The sequence below is a fragment of the Equus quagga genome, chromosome 4 (genome assembly GCF_021613505.1).
Source record: "Equus quagga isolate Etosha38 chromosome 4, UCLA_HA_Equagga_1.0, whole genome shotgun sequence".
Classification (NCBI taxonomy): domain Eukaryota; kingdom Metazoa; phylum Chordata; class Mammalia; order Perissodactyla; family Equidae; genus Equus; species Equus quagga.
In genome coordinates, this window is record NC_060270.1 from 94,814,151 (window position 1) to 94,837,231 (window position 23,081).

The window sequence follows — 23,081 nt, forward strand, 5'->3', positions numbered from 1 at the left end:
ATTGTTCTGTGAAAGAAGAAAATATGATATATAAAAGAGTGAAAATTTCTTTCTTCTAGATTAGAAACTGACTGTAGATAATATACTCTATAAGAAAAATATGCCTAATCAACCTGTTTTCCCCTTATGGCCATAATTAGTACATAGTCCTGCCAGTAAAGGTTGATAATATAGTCTTCTCACAGTGCCAGTTCTCGATTCCATTTGCAGATGTAATTCCAGATTGTATGCAAGATTTGAATTGTATTATGGAATCAAAGTGATTGTAATAGTCACACACAGTTCCAGGAAGGAGTGAATCATGTGTTCTGGTTATTACATGAATGGGAGACCCAGAGCTCAGTTAGCTGATTTAACATCTAGTCAGAGAAACTGGCACTAAGGGAGTAAACACAATTCTCATTTGAAAGTGCGAGCAGAGCAGGAACTTCAGAGCTGTATGCTCTTTTAATGAAGGTTGTTAATGGAGTTGTTTTTAAAAAATGAAGGATTGGCTTCCTACTAACAATTAGCTGGCCTTGCTCTTGATTCCTCACGATAGGACCAAACCCTGTCCTGTGCAAGTGTTAGAGAATGTTTGGCTTCACATAAGAGATCTCCCTTTCATGTCTGAAGAGGCAAGGAATGTAATTTTCAGTTGCTTGGAAGATTTAATTTTCAAAGCTGTACCGTTAAGAAAAAAAGAGCCGAAAAGTCCTGCAGGCTGTCACTTTCTTAGTTTTATCTGAGCTGGCCTTGTGTTTTTGCCCTTTGTTCCGTTTGAACGGCTGAGGCAATTTGGGACCACGTTTTGTCTGTTGGAAAATACAGTTACAAATCACGTTTTTTTTACAAAACAAAGTGAGGCTGCGGAGTCTCTCATTTTGATCCTCTGAGGAGTGAGAGGCTGTTTACATTGAGCAAGTGAGATATATTTATTCTTCTTGACAAAGCCAAATTATTTACCAGAAAGCTCTTTAGTTTCCTGTACCTAGCACTTGACGGCAGGGAGCCTTAAAAAAGCAGGGAACCAAAAATAAGCAAAAGAATGAGCCCTCAGTGCAGCCCACGTGGGGGTGGGGGGTAGGGGGTCGGCGCCCGGGTAGGGTTCTGGAGCCGCCCCGCTCCAGGGCTGGAGCCAACATTTGTTTCCTTGTGGTTGGATTTAGAAACTTTTAACCCTGCCTTCTTGCACTCGCTGAAATTTATAAATAGGAACCTTTTCTTATGCTGGGTCCCTCGGAGGCCTGCTGTTAGTTTGGGGTTCTGAAGGATGATGGAATTTTGGAAACAGTGCTCTTTGTCTGCAGCGTTGCCAGAACCTTTGAGACCGGGAGCCCACCTTGGCCTGTTTTAACCTAGTGGTTCTCAAACCTCGCTGCATAATAGAAGTGCTCTGGGGAGCTTTTGAAAATTCCGAATACCAGGCTGTACCCTGTCCTGAGCCTGTCCTGACTGAAGCAGTCTCAAAAGTGTGGGCCCCAGGTGTCAGGCTTTCTTAAAGCCCCCGGGGAATTCCAGAGCACAGCCAACTGAGAAGAGGTGATCAGATCTGCTCTAATCTAAAGATCGGATTGTGCACTACCCACCAGAAGAAAAGAGTCAAATGCAAAGTGATGGTCTAATGGGGGCGCTCTTAGATGTTGGGGTCAGGCAGAGTGATTTCATTGCTCTGATTCATCTAGCCTTTCTCTATTACAGTAGCTGAGGCTTTATGAACCAAGCGTTTCATAATCTTCCTTTATTAAAATAGAAACCTCTCAAGGGGGTCCTGAAGTGTCTTCAGGTACCTTGAGGTGTGGTAACTTCTGCTAACTGGTAATAAAAGATCAGCAGGTTCCTAGGTGTCCAATTAGTGTTGGTGGAACCACTTTGGTCACCTGTTTCTCAATTTGTGTTTTTTTGTGAAGGTCCGCAACCCTGTATTTGTATTTCTGATTAAAAAGCTTCAAAAAAGAATTTTTCTTTTAAAATAACTCATTGGCTTGGCAGAGCCTGGCCACACACGAGCTCACCCGGCTGCCAGGCTGACCTCGCCTAAAGGGAAGCTCCTAACAGCCTTGATTTGTCCCGCTGAGGGTGAACAGGTATGTTTTGCTACAGAAGTTCTGCTGTTTTGGCTGTGGGATGCTGCCCCAGACACCTGTGAGTGTTACAGAGGACCTGGCACTGTGTCAATTACCTTCCTAAAATCCAGAAGAATGGTGAATTCTCAACTATGTCTGGCTCCAAGTGATTCAGATAAGGGATTGTGTGTCTGTGTTGTGTTGTCATTAACCAGTTCTAGAGTCTCCTTTGCAATCACACAGTGTGCCTGTGCATTCCAGTTCTGCTACTGATTAGCTGTGTAACTTTGGGGAGGTTACTTGACCTTTCTGAGCCTCAGTTCCCTATCTGTAAAGTGGCACAAATGATGGCATCTCCTTTGAGGGCTATTGTGAAGATTAAGAGGAATAACGTATAGAGGATGTTTTAAAAATAGAGGTTTAAGGAAGCTGCAAATACCACAAGTTCTCCTTTGGGAAGTATAATGGCACATGGCAAAGCTTCAAATATAGGTTCCTTCTCAGTGGGGGTCCACTGTGTACTAGAGTGATACACCGTGAAGTGTTTTTTTCAAGCTGTAGGTTAAGATTGGGTCTTGGAATCTCTGTAGTAGGTTGTAATCTTGTGACCATTTGATATGGAAAAGAAATATAGTAACGGAATAAAAAGGATTTGTGCCTTACATAAAGTAGAGATGATTTTTGTGTGTGAATTGTTTTTTTATACCTGTTCACTTGTCTATGTGTATTCTGAGTCAGGATCCTTGCCTTGTGGGGGTCGCAAACAGGTAGGGGATTGAGTCCCCAAACTGTTGTTGCGGTCTGCTTGTTGTTAATGTACTGAGATGGTCTCATACACATATCCTACTCACATCGTCATTCAGAGAATTGAGAAAATCATGGGGGTGATGTGAGTCAAAGTTCCTTTTGCTTATAATATGCAAAAAATCAAGACTAAAGCTTGCCTTGTTTTCCGCGGTTGCTTTGGTTCTTCATTTTACGTGGCATCTGCAGACCCAGTGTGGAAAGGTCTCCATAGAAAATATTGACAGTACTCTTCTGTTAGGAAACTCCTAGTGTAAGAAAGGCACATACTGAATTTCTTAGACCATTAAATATTTATATGTGTTATCACATTTGGGATTTTCTGTCCCTAGGGCATTTGTTTAATCCTAGGATAAATTTACTTAAAACCAAACCAAGGAACTGTCTTTGCTCCTATCCCACCCATCTTGCTTTCCCAACAAGAGTGTTATCCAGTGATCTTGTCCCTGGACCACTCCATCAGGAAAGGTCCTTAGCTCTCTGATTCACGATATATTTTTTTAAAGATTGGCACCTGAGCTAACAACTGTAGCCAATCTTCTTTTTTTTCTTCTTTTCCCCAAAGCCCCCCAGTAGATAGTTGTCTCTTCTAGTTGTGAGTGCCTCTGGTTGTGGCATGTGGGACGCTGCCTCAGCATGGCTTGATGAGTGGTGCCATTTCCGTGCCCAGGATCCGAACTGGCGAAACCCTGGGCCGCTAATTGTAACGCATTTTAATTAAATGGAAGGTGAGCTTAGGTAACTTGGTGTAATTAAGATGCGGTCAGCACTTATTTCATACACCTGTTTAGATCTTTCTTGACAATGATGAATGACTGTTAGTTGGGTTTAAATGGACCTAGGGAGCCATTGAGCTTTTACTTAACAGTTGTTTTTATTTTTACTTTTTGAGGAAGATTAGCCCTGAGCTAACATCTGCTGCCAACCCTCCTCTTTTTGCTGAGGAAGACTGGCCCTGAGCTAACATCCATGCCCATCTTCCTCTATTTTATACGTGGGACGCCTGCCACAGCATGGCTTGATAAGCAGTGTGTAGGTCCATGCCTAGGATCTGAACCAGTGAACCTTGGGCACTGAAGCCGAACATGTGAACTTAACTGCTACGCCACTGGCCGGCCCCACTTAAGAGTTCTTGGTCTTATGGCTGGGAAGCAGAGGAAAACAGTCATATAGGCATTTGAAGGGGTGTCATTGTTATCTGATTTATGTCACTAAGTTGATTGTAGGGATTTTTGTCTTTTTACAGGCTGTGTAACATGGTGGAATGAAAACTTGGTGCTTCACTCCTACGGCTTACTCTCTTATTCTCAGTGACTATGGGCGAGTCATTTAATCTTTTGAAACGTGTTTGCTTATCTGTAAAATGAGGAAACCTGCACGTATCCAACTCACCTTGAATAATTATGCGATAATGAGTGACGTGTGAAATCATTTTTGTAGACTGGTAACTGCTGTTCAGATGTAAAATGCATAGTGATAGAATACTGGAAAATTTTTGAGATAGGATCTGTATCTGATTCATCTTCCTACCCATAAAATACAGTTAACATAAGCCTTGTAGCAGTTGAGTAAATTCTGGGATGTTTGCCTCTGAATGACTCTGAAAGCTGTTAGTTTTGTTTCTCTCTTTGATTTTTAGATGTGAATATTGAGATGATGAGGATAGATCTTCAGCCTCTTAGACTGAGATCTTGACACAGAAAATGGGACTCAATCTTAGATTTAGCACCTTGGGTGATTGCACATTTCCAGTAAGGCCCACTATCCCTTGAGTAGAGCGCCTAGGGCCAGGTGGGCCCTTGATGTACTCTGCCTACTCCTCTTTTATAAACACAGTGACAATTCATTTTGAAATTTCTGCCTTGAATGGTATCCTAAGGAGCATGTGGATGATGTCAACAATGTAGCCTCCTTTCAGAGTCTTTGGTGGCAGCTGGTTGAAATGCCCCAAGCTTGTACCATACTAGGAATGGCTGTACTTAAAGGACCTGCTGTATTTACTATTTGGTGATATGCTTTTATTAGCCATTTGTTTGTTTTCTATTTATTGTCCTGTAGAGGGAAAAAAAGTGTTACCAACATTTTGTACATTAGAGATGGAGTTTGACTTGCACAGGGTCATACAGTTACTGAGTAGCAGACTCTACAGGAACTCTCCACTGCAGGCTGGACGCCCTGTATAAAGTTATTGCTTGAAATGTTTGTGGAGTTTTAAAAAAATAATAATTCTGTTGACCATGCAGTCCTTACCTCTAAGAAACAGTAGCTCATGGGAAGAGTTCTAGGCTGAGAGGTGAGTCCATTGTTGGACTAACTTGGGGGCAGAATTTCCTATCTGGGCCGTTAGACTGGCCATTTGTATAACATCCTGTTTACCTTTTTAATCTTCAGAATAGGATTCTAAACACTGATTAGTTCCAAAAGCATGAAAATGCCCCTAGTTAGAAACAAAAAGTATGGGAATGCTTAACTTTCCTAAAAAGGTGTGGCGAGTAGCTTGATCCCTCCCTATTTAGAAAGCTTATCATAATGATCTAGCACAATCAAGAAACCACTTAGTGTCCTCAGTTAGCAGGAATTATAGTTCATTAATCCATGGCAGATACTGGCTCCTTAAATCCACAAAAGCTTATTCGAGAAGAGCCTACTCATTAGTCTTCACTTGTGGACCTAAAATTTTAGTAAATTCTGGGAACGGGTGGGAGAAAAAGGGATACCCATATGACTGGGAAAGTCTCTTAACTTCTTGGGTCCTGAGTTTCTTCATCTATAAAATGAGGGAGTTAGGATTAGATGACCTTTGAAAAATATTCCAGAACAAAACCAACCCATGGTGTCCAGGTTCTGGTGCTTGCTACCCACCCCATCCTGAACTTGTTTTTTTCATTCTTTGATTCATTTCAGTTTTGCTTGCAGTAGATCATAGATTATCATGACAAATTGGGGTCTCAGGAAAAGCAGTCAACGAGACTGAAGGCTTGAGCAGATTGTTCAAGAGTTATTGTTTAGGTTTTTGGTCTATTTGGAGCCTCTCTAGTCCTGGCCAGTCCAAATAGGTGAGGTTCTTACATAATTTTACAGTGACAAGTTGAAAAAAAAAAGGCAGAGGGAAGCAGAAGATGGACGTTGAGTATAGGTTGGACAATAACAATATAAAAATGGCTTGGATTCTTTATAATTATGGTTTGACGTAGTTCCGGTAAAGTTGTCTTGGGTTAAATGAAGTGATGCATAGTGTATATATACACACAAACTATATACATGTAAACATAGCAGGTTCTAAATTTAATGCCCCAGTGTTGTTTCATACCACATGTGATTTTTGTCGAGTCAGCACAGTCTGCTAAACCAAGCCTCAGGAGACTTGAGCCCTTGCATAAACTGATCTAAACATATTGATAATGCACAATTGGTGGTTAAAAAAAATTTAAAATAGCAGAACCCTTGTTTCCAAAATTAAAACTTAAGAACCACACTATATAAAACAGTTAAGAACAAAACAGTTCTATTTTCCTGGGCTCCTTTGGGGCCTTCAGGGGACCTTGGGGACTTAAGTTACATTGTCTGAAAACTTCTGATTGAAAATCTCTCAGTTATCATTATAAGGAGGAAACATATAACAAATATCAAAATTACAAAACAGCTTTGAAGAATTATGGTGGTGAATTGCTTTTGTTTTTAGTATGGCAGGAACTAGTTCTCTACATTGAAAATCATTTGTGTTTAACGTTGAGTGATTTAAACAAATACCCATTATTTAATGGATGTCATGATGCAGCATGAGAACTGAATTTTAGGGGTTTACTGCCTTATGTTTACTGAAAAAAGTATCAAAGACAAAGATGAATTTTAGTAAAAAGTTTATATGGACCAAGTTAAGTAGAAAGATTAAAATTTGTGGTCTGGTCAATTTCAAAGCAATATATTAAATAAAACTGTATAAGCCTGAATATTAGGCAACTTCCGAATAAGGCAATATCCTCTTTTCTCAAGAAGAATTTCCAAACAGAAGTTTTGACTATATAAACTTTTTGAAATATAGATAAAATAATGGAAAGTATATTAATATTTATTTACACACAAAATATTATATAAAGCACATTCATTTAGAAAATCTGCATTTTCCACTATGTTTTCAGGAATCAGTTTTATTTAAACTCTTTACGTGTGGTTCAGCATTAACTTCTTCATCGCTGGAACCTTTTTTTAGTTCCTCCTATGGTTCCAGAGCATATCATCTTCATTTCCACCTAACTTTTTAAAATATGATACTTTCAGAGTCTGTATGATGTTGCAATTTTGCATTAACCTTCCAACTTCAATACTTTTAAAATTGAAATTACCTTTATGGTGTCAAAAAATAATTATTTGGAAAGAAAAAAAGTACATTGGCTTTTTGTTGTTTAATAACTGGCAGATTAACGGATCATGGGTGTTGTAGATTAGATTATTGTTTTCATGTCTTAATTCCCTCCTCTGCCATGTGACTTATATTGCGTGAGAGTATATTTCCTGCTCCACTGATGTTGGGTTTGGCCTATAACCTGTTTGGCCAATGGAATATAAATGAATGAGATGCAAGCAGATGCCTTAAATATGATTGAACTGTTGTGCTCTGGTGATTGTCATGAGAAAAATATGCCACAGCTAGCTGCTGCCTGTTCAGCCTGGATCCCACAATGAGTCAGGCGGTGTAGCTGACCAGATCCTTACTCTGAGTGGATAGATAGGCTCAAATCTTTAGGATGCATCGAACTACAACCACCTCTTAGCCTAGCAGATCTCATTTGACTACTATAACTCACAAATCGAATAATGTTCTTATTATTTTTCTTTTGTCTGAATTAGCAGAACCAGAAGTTGCACCCAAGATAGTTTACTTAGATAATTTCTATATCAGAAATATCTTTGGGGATGCTGGCCATCTACCAAGGGCTCAATGGTCTATGCAGGAAGCTAGGATTCTTGACAGTAGGCATTTTCAAGAATACACCATATGCCAAAACCAGATGTATGCAGTAAAAATAATATTGCCAGACTTGAGTGCACTGTTCGTTTCTCCAGTGAGACCTCCAAAGGGCCTGTGAATAGAAGCTTGGTGTTTTCCTCTTGGATGACTCATTTTTGAGTATAGTAGGAAGAAAATTTTGGCCTTTGGGTAAGGCACAGTTTCAAAGTCTCTCTATACACATTCGTTGAATTTTGTAAAATACGTGCACGTATACACGCGAACACCTCCCATGTTTGTCTGGAGGTTTCGAGCGTAAATATGTGTGTGTGCCTACTTGGTCTGCCTCTGTGTGTGTGCTTAAATAAATTTATTGCATGTACTCTTATTGCTCTTGAAAGAAAAGTAAACACTACGTGTACAAAAAAGTTCAGGCTTATACACTTAAACATTTCTTCTTAGCAGAGGAGTTTGAGATAGAATAAAATCTCTAATTGTATCTGCATTTATCTACTGCTTACCCAGTTTACTCAAGAGATTTAGATCCCAAGCAGATAATTTAATTGAAAATGGCCAATTGGTGCTGTCTTCCTGAAATACATTTAATTGGCCAAATATTTGAACTCCCTCCCTTTCATAGTCATCCGTTTCCTTTCAGATGAGTAACTTGATCCTGCCTCTGACTGATGGAGCACTTTCAGCAACCAAAAAGCAAGACTTTGGCTTTTTAAATACTTCTCTACCCTAGTTTCACACGAGTCTAATGTGGGGAGCTTTAAACAATAGTGATGTCCAGGTTCCTCCTTCAGGGATTCTGGTTAATTGGTCTAGAGCAGAGACCAGGTGCTGGTATTTTTTTTAAAGCTTCCCCAGTGACTCTAAATGATAGTCAGAGTTGACACCCATCAACGTAAATACAGCCTTCCTGCAAACTGTATTATGTAAACTCAGAGTTTACATTAGAAATCTGTTTTACATGTAGGATTGTCCAGTTAGATCATCTCCACTGTTCAAATCAAGCTGATAATGTCAGATCTTCCAGGAAATCAGCAAGATGTGAATTTTCAGCCTACCACTTTTAGATTGATGGAGGAAAATTAGTTTCATCAGTAAAGCCTTAATGCTAGACTGGGGATCGCTGCCTTCCTTTATGACTCCATTCAGCCATTTGGGTAATTCGCGGAGTTGCCTCTTAAATCACACCGCCTCAGTCAACTTTATAGAGACTCACTTCAGTTGGGGTGAACTTTCCTTCACGGTGGAGAGGAGCCCAGTGGATTTGCTCAGGTGACCTTGGTTACGCTGAGCACAGTAGAGCCTTGTTAAGGACCCAGGAGGCAGCATCTTACCTTTCTCTGCCAGATGCCTATGTAAATAGTCAATGACAGGTTGCTATAAAAGTTTCAAATACAAAGCCTTAGCATGTGTGCTTTTTTTTTTTTTAAATACTTGAGTCCACAGAACTGGAACTGTGTATTTTCTTCTACCATATAAATCTTTTTTAGACAAGGATAGGATTTTCTTTCTCCCCCAGTTACTAAATATTTATCTTGGGGATATAACCTACCTGCATATACACATATTTCTTTCTGTTCATATTTGAAGCAGTGTATTAGTTCCACAAGTCAGCAGGACTGCACTACACTAATTAGTGATAATGTGATGTGTTGAGTCTGTCTGATTCATCCTTGCCCTTCTCTGAGGAGCCCACAGCCTGTGGGGAAGTTGACGATCACTTTCTGGAGACTGGCTTTGATGGGTTTTGAGTATAAGGCTCTGTGATTAAGAGTATAGATTCTAGACTTAGACTTTTTGGATTTGAATTCTGGCTTTTCCACTTAATAGCTGAGTGAGGTTTTTTTTTTTTTAATTTGTCTAAACCATATTTTATTCATCTACAGAATGAGCATAATCATTGTCACCTAACTCATAGTGATGAAATGAGATGCTTCCAGCCTTTAAAACAGTTGTTTGCATTCTGTAAATGTTGGCTGCTGCTGCCGCTGCTGCTTCCCACCACTGTTAGTACTAGTGTAACTAGTACTGCTTGTCCTGGGACTGTCCCCAGTTAGTACTCGTAGACGGTAGTATAAAATATCAGGTAAACTGAGGTTATTGGTGAATTATTAAGAAAAAGAATCACTGTCTTTCCCTAGGCTTTCATGTATGTGTTCTCTCGTGTAGTCTTCTATTTCATGAGTCAGAGGCTTATCTCTCTCGGGTTACAGGCTCACTGAGGGCAGGAGTCTTTTATTCCAGGTTAAAAAAAAAAAAAATCCCATCTCTCCACTGCAGAGAATGCAAAATTTTTGTGTATCAGCTGTATTGAATATATGAGGCTGTTAACATGAATCTTATGGTAGAGTCCTATAGTCATAGGAATTCCATAAAGATTGGACAGGGTTTCTTTATGATACATTGACTTAAAAAAATGCCTAGAGACATCTTGGAGTGGCTGAAAACTGGAAGCTTAATTCTCCAAGTTCATGTCTGTGTTGCTGTAGTCTCTGACTGGAAAGTCATCGTTGCCTTTATCCAGAGGAATGTGCTGAAACAGTAGTAGGTGTTGGTTAAAATTAGACTCAACTATTTCCATAACCAGAACTCCAGACATGTTAAAAAAAATAAACAAAAGTGACTGAGCTCTACTAGCTTTTGCTTGTGGGTTCAAGAGGTTTAAATCCAGTTCAGCTAAAGACGATTGGAGTCTGTCCCTGAACTTGCACATGACATGCATGGCAGACTTCCTAAACTTAGTGATGGAAGCTCAGAGCTCTTCCATGGCACTTAAGAATTGTCATCAGGAGCTGAACAGCAAACACCATGACTTTCCTCTCATGTTGTCTCTGTCGTGCCCTCCCTCCCTGAGGCTGAGCCCCAGGGAAGCAGTCAGCACTGCCGTGGCTTGCATTTAATAGTGTGTCCACGCTCTCCAGCTCTCCTTTACTGGAAGAGAGCTTGCCAAGGCCCCAGGACTGTAACTGTGCACATGTGTTTCTAGACTACTATAGGAATTGTTCATCTCTTGAAGCTATTTATTTGTAGCTAATAGCTAGCATTTGATGTCTCTTGAGAAATGCATACACAGCCCCAGTTTCCATGGAGGGAGGAAGGAAAACTGTCCAAGATCCAGGCTCCTGTTTTTGTGTAAGGAAGATGCAGTTTGCATGAGCAAGACTTGTAAGATGTATTTGTACAGGGTGCAGGCGTTAGTCACTGGTGCTTAGTGTAACTGCGGAGATGGGGCCAGATAATGTATCCTCTAGACTGGTCAGTTGTATTGAATCAAACTATTGCCAGAAGCTCCTGAGTAAGCAATTTTTAATGGCACTGGCTCCGATCACTTCGCATGTGGTTTATTTTGGCCTTTTTCACCCTCACATGCTGACTTATAACAGTGCCACTGGTGTGCAGTTTCAGACTTTCTCAGTTTTTCCATCAGAAACCTAACATTTACAAAACGACTTTAAATATTTGCTTCAGTCCAAGGTCTTGGCACCCAGCACCTTTTTTCTTGCTTACATAATTTTGAAAGTCCGTGTAGCCATTTTCTCAATGAACAAGTGTAATTAAGAAGAGAGGGAGAGATCAATGGCTTTAGGATTCAGGCTGCAAGCAGTGATGCAGAAGAGATTTGCTTTACTGAAGGAGAACAGGATGTGCTTGGGGAATTCGGAGTCTCTGGTGCGTTCATGCTTGGTGTCTTGAAACATAGCTGGATATGGTAGTGTCTTGGGGTTCTCATAGTAGCTCCTGAATATGAGATGTGGTCATTTTCAAGACTGCTTACCAGTGGTAGAAGAGTATGTGGTATTTGATGTTCATTTATTATTATTAATTTTTTGATCAGGAAGATTGGGCCTGAGCTATCATCTGTTGCCAATCTTCCTCTTTTTGCTTGAGGAAGATTGCTGCTGAGCTAACATCTGTGCCAGTCTTCCTTTATTTTATGTGCGATGCCCCCACAGCCTTGCTTGACAAGTGATGATAGTTCTGTACCCGGGATCCAAACCTGTGAACCCTGGGCTGCTAAAGCAGAATGCACGAACCTAACCACTATGCCACCGGGCTGGCCCCGTTATTTTTAAGTAAACTTATTCTTGAATTTACAATACTCTGATATGGGCAGTTTCCAACTTAAAAATGATTGTACATGTATTTTTAAAACTTAACTGATGGTTGTTTGAAAACGGAAAATATTTCCTCCGTACAAATAATGTTATAAATTTAAAAAACCAAGCATATTTAATATAAAGGCACTCTGGGAAGGGGGAATCCAGTGACTCTCTTTTGAATAAGGATATTGTTAAGGGGCGCCATTTTGCCTGGTAATTGAAGCAGAAGAGAGACTACCTCCCCTCCCACTGTACAGGGAAAGAAGAGTTTGAGAAGAAGCTTAGTGAATTCACTGCCAAAGGAAAACTTTAAAAGTATGTATTTATTTGTTTGTTATGCTATACCCCAGGCTGTGCAGGGACATGGGAGAAGCCTGCAGTTTTTGAAAAAGAGTATTTTAGAGATAGGATTTTCTTGTATAATTGGCAAACTCCTCACCTTTGGGAATAATTGCTCAATTTCATGGAAAAGGCCAAACATGGATGCCTTGAGGTCTAAGATAAATAGATAGCAATGGAGTGTGCTGGTCCCTATGGTTACCAGGAGCCCAGCCTGAGTGGATTGCTATCCTGAGTGTGCCTGTGTCACCTTTCAGCTGTTTAGTATTTGCTCTCCTTCTTGAATCAGCAAAAGAAATCACTGTAAGATTAATTTGCAGGATGTTCCCCTGCTGTACTGGGTTTGTGTATGTCACAAGGCTCAAGCTTCCTGCCACCGTCTGTTAAAGGAGAACTTCTTATGTCTGAACAATATTCCATTCTTTTGGGAGCTCTTTACATAGCTGGGGCTGGTTAAGAGAGAAATGGGGACTGGGCTGTCAGCATTTTAACTCAGAAATAAACTTTGGGGCTTGTTATGAACTGACCTGTACAAGAAAACCTCAATTAACCAGCATTACTTGGAGAAAGGGCAGTTTCTGGTTAATTGAATTTTCTTTTGAATTGAAGGTTAAACATTTTACCTTTTCTCAATCATTATTATTAACTTTCTTTCTTTGGCTTTTGCAATTCAGATGTCAGGATTTTGAAAGTAGGTTGGACTTTGAGTTAGTCTGTAACTGTACTTTGGAACATCCTTATTCGTTATGAATCTTGTCATTCAGGCTTTACTTTCTACAGGGGTTTACGAGGCTCAGGGCATGGCCACGGAGTTCTGTAAGTTTGTTTTTTTGGAGAATTAAGTCCCTTTTTATGTTATTTTGTTTTCTTGCATCTTAGATTCAGAATGAAAAAGCAGTCTCACCATGCTCAGCATCAGTAGGCCTAGTTATATAATCCTGTTCTTTGAGGGTTTACAGATATTCTGGCAGAATATAATAACAGAAATGAGTCATTAGTAAACTGCTTAAGATACTGATTTTTCTTCCATGTGAGTTAAAGTCAAGTTGTAGTTACTTGAATTGGCTGTTGAGTTGGCTGTTCTGCATAATCCAGACAATAAGTGCATCTGGCAGATAGGTATCGAGCGCCTGCTCCACGCTCTTGGTGTACCGTGCTAGGCAGTTTTCTTGTCAGTAATGATGTCACAGCATAAATCTACCAACCTCTGATAACCTTTGCATAAACCTTATTTTCTAAGAGCAAGAGAAAAACTTGTCCCTGAGGGACTTTGTGGTCATTAGCAGTTCTGATTTCCTTGTCTGAAATTAGTGGTTGAAATATTGTTAAGCTTTCCAGCACTTTTTTTTTTTTGCACTCAGTACATAAAAATCAAGAAATTTAATTGCAAAAGTTAAAATCTTGTCATGTTTATTAATCATAAATTATAGATATTTAAGAACACCGAAATTTTTCCTGAACATAGGTAGGGAATTTTTATTTATTTATTTATTTAAAGATTTTATTTTTCCTTTTTCTCCCAAAGCCCCTCGGTACATGGTTGTGTACTTTTAGTTGTGGGTCCCTCTATTTGTGGCATGTGATGCCGCCTCAGCATGGCTTGGTGAGTGGTGCCATGTCTGCGCCCAGGATTCAAACCGATGAAACCCTGGGCCGCCGAAGCAGAGCTTGTGAACTTAACCACTCGGCCACGGGGCAGCCCCAGCAGACTTTTTCTTTTTGAGGAAGATTAGCCCCGAGCTAACATCTGTTGCCAATCCTCCTCTTTTTGCTGAGGAAGACTGGCCCTGAGCTAACATCCGTGCCCATCTTCCTCTACTTCATATGTGGGACACCTACCACAGCATGGCTTTTGCCAAGCAGTGCCATGTCTGCACCTGGTATTCGAACTGGCGAACCCAAGGCCGCCAAAGCGGAACATGTGAACTTAACTGCTGCGCCACCTGGCCGGCCCCTAGGTAGGGAATTTAAATGAAAGGATTACTTCACTTTCATCGAAGATCTAATACTGATTTTCAAATATGTCATTGAGTTTAGTGTCTCCAAGTAAAGACAGAGTTTACATCATCATCTATTAATGATAACGGTATTTTGAAGTAGCTAAGAATAATAGTTTGTATTTCAGATTTTGACTTAAATAAAAATGGAACTTATTTCTAAAGTTTTCTCTCCTTAGTTCTTGATCTAGCCATACTATGACTATCAAAAGGCAATCTTTAAAACATACCTGCAAAAAACCTGAAGAAAATGTGGCAAAGGTTAGGATTTGACAAGAGATGGGTCTGGGTTTATGGGGAATGCATTATATATATGTATTTATGTGTGATTGAAATATAATGAAAACACTTTCAGATGAATTTTCTTTTTAGAAATTTATTTTCTATGTATCTGTGTTTCATTTTAGTCCTGTGAAATGAATGGACTCTATCCTGGGTCTTTTTGGGGTTTGTGATGTATAGATGATAAAGTGAATTTCACACTTTTGAAATGAAGCAATCTACCTCTATCAAGTTTTTATGAAGAGTTTGCCTATGGGTGATAGTAGCAAGTGTCATCTTATTATTTGACAGTTGAGGGCAAGAGAGAAGTCAGGCCATTGGTGGAACCCTTAGAATTGGTAAGCCAGCAAATAAGCTTTTTAGCTGCTTAATCCTAGTTGTTTTATTGGTATTGAAGGCTAGGTCACACCAGCAAAACTCGCTCAATCCAAAGTGGTATTTTTCCAAGATATAGACTGGTCATACAAGAAAAGTGAAGATAACAATCAAAGAATGTACTTATTTTATATCTACTTGGGATCTAGAGTGCATAATATGTGTGTGTGTGTATATATATATGTACTTATGTGTGATTAAATATAATGAAAACACTTTTAGATGAATGTATACACACCCCCCCCCACATATATACACACACACATATACCCATAATGTATACACATGCGTACATATACACATACATGCAGGTATATTTTTCATCACAGTACTTCCTTGTAATTTATGTAATTTGTCTCTAGAACTAGTAGCCTACACAGATTGACTTGAAACAATCTGCCAGATCCTAGCGCATGGTTTTGATGTCAGTTGGGGAATGAGATGGAGTGTGGATACTGTGGCACTATGTATAGGGCAGAGGAATTTACAATGCAAATACTTATGTGGGTTTCTCTCTCTTCCTTCCCATTGAAATGATGGGAAAGGAATAAATCCATAGGAAAGAGGAAAAGAATCCTTAGAGGGCAGGAAATACTGAGGAATTTCTGGAAAATAGAAGGCAGCTAGAGTCAGAGGAACACTCTTGTGATATTCCTTCCCCTAAAGACAAGAAGATGAAAACATTGGCGAAGTGGGAAGCAACTTCTGGGTGGAACCCCAAACAGTGTCTGAGTTCAGAGTCCACTGAACAGGGAGTAGGAACGGTCATGCATTGGGATGGAGAATGTAAAGGATGCCTGTGGAATGGCAGCATCTGGTGGGCACACTTCCCCCACCCCCACACCCCATCCCCCCAGTATAAGAGTTGTTGGCTGATACTTGCTCACATGCTAAAGCATGAGAGGAGCTCTCTAACCAAAGGAGCTTTTGGAGGCGGGAGGAATAGCAGGGAAGAATTGAAGTTAAAGGAAAGCAAGACAACAGCAAAATAATTCCTGGCTGTGAAAACAGATAGAAAGGGAAAGGCAGCACCCCAAAAGGGAAGAAAATATGACACCCTAAAAAGGAAGGAAAGCCTTCCTTGTGTGTCCTCATCATGCCTTCTAAATGCCATTTTAGAAGAGTCTGCTTTTCGGCTCTTCCCCTTGTGGGGAGGAGCCAGAGGTGAGAATTGCCTTATACTACAGTGGAGGAAACCTTCTCCTCTGCCTGTACCAATAGGGATGTGATGTTTGAGGACAACGAATAGCGTGAACGAAGGATTAAGATGAACAGCACAGCTCACCCCAGAGCAAACAGCCTAGCTGCGAATCCTCTGTGCTTGCTATATAGAGAATATAATTCCCGTAAGGGCAGAGCAGAGGGCTTGGAGAACAATGTGTCCTACACTGTTAACATTCTTACTTACCCCTCTACATTGATGTTATTTTATTGATTATAGTTAACATTTTAGACTTTAACGAGTTTTTAAACACATGGTTTACACCATGAGCTTAGGAGGTGATGTCGTGAAGACAACCAGCCAAAAATTCATTGCCAGAAAAGTTTGCATGATTGATAGTTTTAATTAAAAAAATTGTCAAAATATACTAAGTTTTAGTCATATTAACTGAACTGAAAGTGTTGCCATTAGGGGATATAAAAAACATGACTTGTATTTTAGTGATAAACCATGAAGAATAGATGGGTTTTTAATTAGCATTGTGTGGGTACTTATGAATTAGCAAAGAGAATGTGTGCCCGACCCTTTCAGTTCTCCCTAATTTAGAAAAACAGATGCTAGATCTCTAGTTTTGCTTGTTACTGGGGGAGATTTAAAGATTGCACTAAAAATGTCTTAAAGTGTTCATTTTGCCATGGCAGAGGTGATGAGGAAACTTGCAAAAAAGGGAAGAGGAGAGGCATGGGTGCTGTGGAAGTAAACCTGAGGCCTCCGTGGGCAATGAGATTAAGACGAGGGGTGAGATGAGGGAGAGGTTAGGGATTGAGAGGATAAAGGAAAATAAAATGCAGGTATATTGTATTTCGTTCATTTTTTCTTTGAAAACCAGAAACTTACATACCATACTCGGGCAGACTCTGAGGATTTGAGGTTGCTGCCACAGTTTATGATGTACCCGAATATAAACTTTCCTGGAAGTGTTTGGCCTCTGAGCTGACTTGTCTGCTGTGTGTGAGCCAAGAATGTAACATCTCTGTTACATGCACAGGCTACAGATGCTTCTCTTCAGCTTTTGTGGTCCCAATTGTGTGTGTGTGTGTGTGTGTGTGTGTGTGTGTGTGTGTGTGTTTGATAAACTTAAAAAACCTGTGCTTGCATGCCATGGCGATGAGCCACAGCCTAAACTTGAGAATCACATTCGGCCTTGCCACACACACTGGATAAAACTATATTTTCATAACTGTAGTTTGTGGAGGTGAAAATGAATAACCAAAGGGAAAATCATCAGGCTCCAGGCAAGTTGTTTATGGACCAGTGTGTGAACAGAACATCTGATTAAAAAAAAAATTACAGCTGGGTGGGGATGGAGAGGCAAATGTGTTATGTAGCTGGCCAAGTAATATCTGGCTGTGTCAAAAAATGGAAAAAAGTGATCTTAAATGTGTTACATTATTTTTTATTCCTTCCATCTTGCTTGCCATTTGTCTCAAATAATGCTGCTGATTCTTGAACCCGCTGTGTTAACTCAGTTGTGCTGTTTGTGGGGGTGCCCAGGGAGGTCTGGGGATAATGGTTCTTGCCTCCTGCTCGCTCTTGCTGTTTGCAAATGACTGGTACAGTGAATGTCTTCTCGTCTGCTCCCCACTCCCAGCCCCTATTGTTACATGAAAAAAGCCAGTAAAAATGAACATCTGGCAAAGGGACCATCCTGGTTTAAGGAGGAAGTTCCCTGGATTTATGATCTCCCTTTTCTGCTCAAGTATAAACTGCAGACTAGCTGAGGAAGAGAACTTGCTGCACAGTCATTCAGGGGTCAGGGGGCCGGAGTAGGGTGGGGCGAGTTGGGGCACTGGAGTTGCTGCCTGGGCCGGAAAAACATTTTCTATCAGCTGAGTGGCTGCTGGCCCGCCAGGATGCTGTTGTTTTTATCTGGATTCAGTTGTGCGAAAGGACAGTGGGTGTGAATTGTTGGTTGGAAGCTCATGGTCTCTTGATCACTAACCAGAGTTAAGCTAAATTGGCCATAAGGAAATTCAGTCTCTTAAATCCCACATGCTAGCCCCCCAAATTTTGCCTTATTTAACCCCTTTCCTTGAGGTTACTTTTAACATCGTGGGATTTTTTTTTCTGTTGTTGTTGTTGTTGTTTTTGGTGAGGAAGATTTGCCCTGAGCTAACATAAGTTGCCAATCTTCCTCTTTTTTTTCCTTGAGGAAGATTAGCCCTGAGCTAACATCTGTGCCAGTCTTCCTCTATTTTGTATGTGGGATGCCTCCACAGCATGGCTGATGAATGGAGTAAGCCTGTGCCCAGGATCTGAATCTGTAAACCCAGGCCACCAAAGCCTAGTGTGTGGAAGTTTAACCACTTGGCCATGGGGCCGGCTCCAGTGGGATGTATTTTACTTTATCTTCATGGTGACTGTTAAAGATTATTTTAGAAATGAACTCTGTCATACAACAGAATGATACTGATCCAAAGTATATGTTTGTACTTAATCACTTATATGCTATGAAAAGCAATAAATTGATTTTTTAAGAAAATTGCTGACATGGAACGGAAACTTAACATTTTGTTTCTGTTGAAGGGGTTTTGTGGATCACCAAAGTTTGGTAAATTCTGGTTTAGATGTGGTCCTGTGTATTAAACTCGTTGCATAATGACATCTCTTCATTCTGTCCCTCAGAACATTTTCCTTGCTTTACGTAATTTCTTGTTAGAGTAATCTCTACCTCCAAAAGCAACTGGGATAGATTAAATAAAAGCTCACGATCTGCCTATATAAACAAGAACTTCATTTCAGGGAAGATTTTTGTAAGATCACTTTCTAAAATAGCGTAGTATCAGAAATATTTCAGTAATGCTTTTTTTTTCTTTTTTAGCAAGGAAATTAGTTCAATATTTTTGGCTTTCTCATCTCAGTACTCAATAATAGATATGCTGTTGTCATTACAGTTTTGACTTTTATCAGTTGGAGAATGAGTTTAGTTTAAGTGCTTTGAAATTACTAATTTTTTCTTCCATTTTTATCTAATGCTTTATAAGTGGGATACTTAAGTGCAGTGTGGAATCAGGAAAATCCTCTTTTCCTTTCATCGTTTTCCATATTTGTGTTGAATTATTTAGGTTTGATTTAGACAAGAAACTAGTATTTTAAAAGATCTGACGTCTAAGCATTTTCTTTTTTTGGTTAATCATCCCTTGTTCCTTCTGACACTAAATTTTTCTCGCAGATCAGGTATTGTTGCTTTATTGAAATTTGTTTTAACCAAGCTTTTAACCAACCACGTGTAACTAACCATGGGTTACTGATAAAAAGGAACTAGCTGATATGTTAGTAATTATTCTGTTTGTTTTCTTCCAGATCACTTTGTTGTGCAAGATTATTTCATTGCCTCTCTAATAGTTTTTATGAAAACAGAGTCAACAAGAAGTGTGCACCTACCACTGCCCAATATGATACCAGCCATAATTGTGGGTAGAAATTGTAGATGTCTATTTCCTAGCTTTAAAGAATGTGTAGTCTAGTTGGATCAACAAGAGGTACATTGTGAAGCAATTGATGATTGGAAGTGGCATTGTATGAATAAGTTCTAGATGGCGTGGGGCAGCTTGGGAGAGCCATAGGGATGGAAGGAAGCAAGAGATGATTGTGCAATTATGCAAAATGTTGAGGAGGAGGAACTTGAGTTGAGAGTTCAAACTTTTCTCACCAAATTTATCCTCATTTTATATTCGGCATTTGATAGGCTTCCAATTTAATATCTTTTTTCTCTTTACAAAATGCATCAGAATTCTGAAAATGATCTTTTTAAAGAAAAGATATCAGAGTCAGCTTTCCTAATGTTCTAGAAGAATGTGGTACTGTGGAAAGAAACTAAGGTGTTGATAAAATGAATAGTCTCAGTCACTTTTAATTTGGGCTTGTAGGATAGCCAGCATTTAGGATCTTGTAGTTTTTCTTAGAAAAAGTCCTTTCAGATATTAACCAACCATTTGGCTTACATATGTCATTTGCTTGGTGAGTACACAGGCTTGGTTAAAAACAAAAGGAAATACACACTGTTGATTTATAAGGAACGAAAGCCAGCAGCATTTCCTGGTGGATCCTTTTACCCATCCACCCCAGGAATGTATGTAGCCCTGGGTAGGTCAGACTGAGGCCTCTGGAAAGCGGAATGATAAACAAGGGTCAGCCAAGTGTGAGGCAGAAGGAAGGGGGCCATCTTCAGGCAGCTGTGAGCTTTTCCTTTTGCAGGGCGAGTGTTTTGTTGCAACAAACTTATAAAAGGCCTTTGACCTCTGTGTTATTGTACTTCCTATTTACCCTCAGGATCTGACCCAAAATAACAAGTATCTTTTTAGTAACTAAGGACAAAGCTGTCAAAAAGCAATTAAATTCGGAAGGAGGCTGATTGTAAAACAAGGATTGTAAACTGCGCAAATGGAGATGGGAGTGAAATTTATAGGAAAACTACCGCCCTGACAATAATGCTGCAATGTGGCACAGCTGACTTCTAATTGTATTTTTCCTGTTTCAGTAGTGTTTAACTTTGGCTTAAGAAACATGTTACTAAGTAAAAATTTCTCAAATTGCTACTAATGTCTCTCCTTTCAGAGACAGCCGATATTCATTTGATCTGAGAATTGCCATTTCGGTTTAATTAACACTTAGTTGAAAGATTTTAACGTCACTATAGCAAAGCAGTTTTCCCAAACAATTGCATGATGATTTCAGCTTGCTCTTTAAATTTGCTTCAAAATGAAAAGTTTTCTGTAGTGGCCCTTTCCCATGTCCCTTGGCTATTGTCAAAGTAATCCTGAGATTATCAGCCTGTGAGAAGAGTGACCTTGTATGCTTTGGGAATGTTGTCTCTGAAAGCACGTGATAGGATGGTGCAGATTTTATTCATTTGACAAATACTCATTTTCCACCTGTTACGTTGTAGATAGTGTGTATGTGGAAGGCAAGTGGAGTCCACATGGAAGCACATGGAACCGTGAACGCAGTCGGAACAAAGGAGTCACCCTTCAAAGTCAGCTCAGTTTAATTAACAGAAGGAAAGTTTGCTCTCAGTAATACATAGACCACCTGGAAATTCTGCATTGGAACACCCTGTTTTGCTCTGCTGCCTGCTCACTGCTTCTATTCCATACTTTACAAAGCCTGTACTTTACAAAGTAAAGGGGAGTTTAGAGTTCTTTTAAGAAAAACTTTTATCAAAAACAACACTGAGAGACAGGAGAAGAGTCATTCAGGGTTAAAGAATCCTTTGAGTTCCACTCTTATTTCAGGTAATTCCTTTGATGTAATAGGCACATATTGTTTGTAAGTTTATCGTGTTCCTATTCTGTGTAGATCACCTTACCAGACATGGGGACTATAAAGATAGATAAGATGTTCATGCCCTAAATGCCTCCAAGTTGAGGTGGCGGGACACATGTATGCATGTGCATACCCATGTGCACACACACACATACCTACAGGCAGCATATACTAAATGCCAGTTGACTGGAATGCCTTGTTTAGTGTTTTTTTTTTTTTTTTTTTTTTTTGCTGAGGAGGATTTGCCTTGAGCTAACATCCATGTCAGTTTTCCTCATTTTTTAGTATGTGGGCTGCCAGCACACTGTGGCCACTAACAGAGTGGTGTAGATCTGTGCCCAGGAACCGAACCCGGGCTGCAGAAGTGGATTGTGCTGACCTTAACCACTAGGCAACCGGGCCTGGCCTTGTTTAGTGTTTTAAATTAGAAATTGATGCAGATAGCTGTTCCAAAGCTGTGTTACTTTTGCTCATTAATTTTAGCATCTTCTGCCTGGAACAGTTATTGCTATGGTGCTTGCCAAATAGCGACTTTTCTGTTTACATCATCCCTCCTTCATGTGTTAGTTGGAATTCTACTGTAAGGAGGAACTGTTCCTTCTCCTCTTGTTATTTATTCCATTATTTATATCAGTATGGACTCGTGGATGTTTATTCTATGAGATATAACCTACTATCATTATTTTTTGTGTTTCTCAAATTGTTCCAGATATGGCCACTGGGAGCCCCTTAAGTTTGGCTCTGTGTTCTTTTGACATGTTCTCATCATTTAGGGGGAGCAGTTTCTTACTTTTTGACACCATAAGATGTTCCGGGCTCCCCTTGAATTTTTCCTGCTCCAGCCCTGGCACCAGCCATTTCTCCAGGAAGCTCCAGTTCCTTTTATTGGAGAAAGGTATATAGAAACCAAAATCTGCGTGCTTGGTGTGCTCGTTGCTACTGAGACATTACTTCTAGCCCTTCTCAGCAGTCAAAGCTAGGGAAAAAAAAAATGTATATATATGTATGAACACACATGCACATCTATATCTGTATATTATAAATCACAGGGTTCATTCTAGCTTCTCCCTTATTTGTGACTGCTTTCTCTGAAGATGGGAAACCTGGCTCATTAGCCACAATATATTTGCTTATTTGTACAAACCTAAACTACACATAAAGTAGTTTCAGAATGATAACATATATCTCTGTGAGATACAAATTTCCTGACTAGAATACAATAGTTACGTACACTGTTAAAATGTATAGTCAAAAGTTATTCAGGTTAGTTCTTTTCTTCTCCACTTTGGTGGGCTTTTGTTATTCATTTGTAATACAGTTAAGTTCACTTATTACTGACATTTCATTTTTATTCCTGCCACATCCTGGTTGATTTTAATTATTTATTTTTAGGCTATGTGAAATATTGCCATAGTTCTCAAAGTTCTAATGATAAGAAAAGTGTATTCAGAAGGTATCATTTCCACCTCATCCCTTCTACCTCTTTCTCGTTCCCCTACTGTTTTCACCCCCTTCCCACCTTCTCTCTGTAGCTAAGTAATCCCGTTACTTCTTGGTTTGTCCTTCCTTTCTATATTTTTTGCACAAATTGGTAGACGCATAGATATTTTCTTCTCTCTTCCTTTCTTATATGGAAGGTGGTATATTAATTTTCTATTGCTGCAAAAAAATTACCACAAACTTAGCAGC

General features: G+C 39.7%; 1 protein-coding gene across 8 annotated transcripts in view; it reads left to right on the forward strand.

Annotated features, from left to right (window-relative positions):
• The window catches only part of FMNL2 (formin like 2), a 291,924-nt gene that overhangs the window by 121,956 nt on the left and 146,887 nt on the right, over positions 1 to 23,081 (forward strand). The window lies entirely within an intron of this gene.